Source organism: Bos javanicus, chromosome 15, assembly GCF_032452875.1.
Source record: "Bos javanicus breed banteng chromosome 15, ARS-OSU_banteng_1.0, whole genome shotgun sequence".
Classification (NCBI taxonomy): Eukaryota; Metazoa; Chordata; class Mammalia; order Artiodactyla; family Bovidae; genus Bos; species Bos javanicus.
The window spans coordinates 35,386,817-35,388,665 of NC_083882.1; positions in this window are offsets into that span (position 1 = coordinate 35,386,817).

The window sequence follows — 1,849 nt, forward strand, 5'->3', positions numbered from 1 at the left end:
CATGTATCCCCAAATACCCTGAGCCTTTTTGAGGCCTCTGCACCTGTGCTCATGCTTTCTCCTCTGCCTGAAACCCCATTCCCCATCTTTACCTTTCTGACTTCCACTCCTCGGGGCTACTTCCCTTGGGAAGCCTCCCTTGCCCTGCCCTCCCCTCCAGCAGGGCTGGGAGGTCCTGTGTTGGGACCTTGTGTGCAATTTTACCACAGCTTGTACCACAGAGTACTGACATTTTGTATTTGTGTACCTGTTGTGTTTTTTTTCTGTTGCTTTGGGGTTTAACTGACAGCAAGCTTTCCAAGGGCAGTGTCAAGATTGTATTCACCCGTTTCCTTTGCACCCAGCCCAACTTCTGGCTGGTCTCAATCAATGTCTATTGAAACCAACTGAATTTACTATTAGGGCTAGCATGGAATATCCTGGACACAAGTCCCTGAAGGTCTGATAACTAACTTAACACCCCATGTAAGGTTATAACAGGTTTATAGCATGAGAACCATTCAGGACCCCATCCTTCATCAGTCCCTCTGAGTCTGCACAACTCCACACACTTCTTGAGCTGTTTTAAATCACTTCCCAATAAATTTTTTCAAAAATCCTATTCTTTTATTATTCAACTTCTAATCAAAATGTATTAACATCCAGTACAGTCTAACTATACTTCATGTTGTTAAAGTTGCAAAGTTGCCAAGTTCTCTTATTTTTTTTCTCCCCTATTTGAAAGGAATACATGCTCATAGCAACAAAGCCAATCCGTATGAAAGGAATATACAGTAAGAAGGAAGGCTCCATCCTGTTTGCTGATCCACACTCTGCCAGGTCCTCTTTGTAGAGGCAGCCATTACTACAAACTTCTTGTGTGTCCTTCTAGAGGTACACTATGCTATTATAACACACTCCATTTTTTAAAACATAAGTGCTAGCATTGCACAAATTATTTGTAACCTAGCGTTTTCCTTTAACAGAATGTACTGGAGATTATTCTATATTGGAGATTTTTCCTTACTAGTACATATTTTCAACAGCTCTATAGTATCCTAGCTCCCATTTTATGACATATCAAATCTATTTGACCCATTCCCTATTGATGGAAATTTAGGTGGGTCTCACTCTTTTCCTACTATGTGATTATTATAGATTAACTTGTGCTACCCCCCAAATTCATATGTTGAAGTTCTAACCCTTAGTATCTCAGTAAGTGACCTTATTTGGAGATAGAGTCATTATAGTCAAATTAGAATGAGGTCATTAGGGTGGGTCCTAATCCAATATGACTGATGTCCTTATAAGAAGAGGAAATTTGGAAGGAGACACTTAGGAAGGAAGAGATCTAAAGCCACAGGAAGAAGACAGTCACCTGCAAGCCAAGGGAAGAGACCTAGAACATATCCTTCCCTCACAGCTATCAGATGAAACCAACCCTGCCAGCACCTTGATCTCAGACTTGTGGCCGCTGGGACTGTGAGACAATAAATTTATTGTTTAAACCACTCAGTCTGTAGTACTTTGTGGTGGCAGCCCTGGCAAACCAATTACAATGATGCTTTGATGAATATCTTTGTACATATATTTACAGAAGCAAATTTATCATCTTTCAATCATGGCATTTTATCTCCTGGTCAATTTCTTCAACTGAATCAGTGATATTCCCTAAGTCCACCTCACCTGCTCATGGAATGACCAACAGCAGACCCTTGAACACGTGAAATTCTTTCCTAACTCTGTATCTTTGCACATATCCTTTGCTTAGAATGCCCTTCCTCCTGAGATGTTCTTGAAAAACTCCAATACAGTCACTTCAAGTGCTGCCTTCTCTGTGAAACCTTTAATCAGCCTCTGGGATGACACC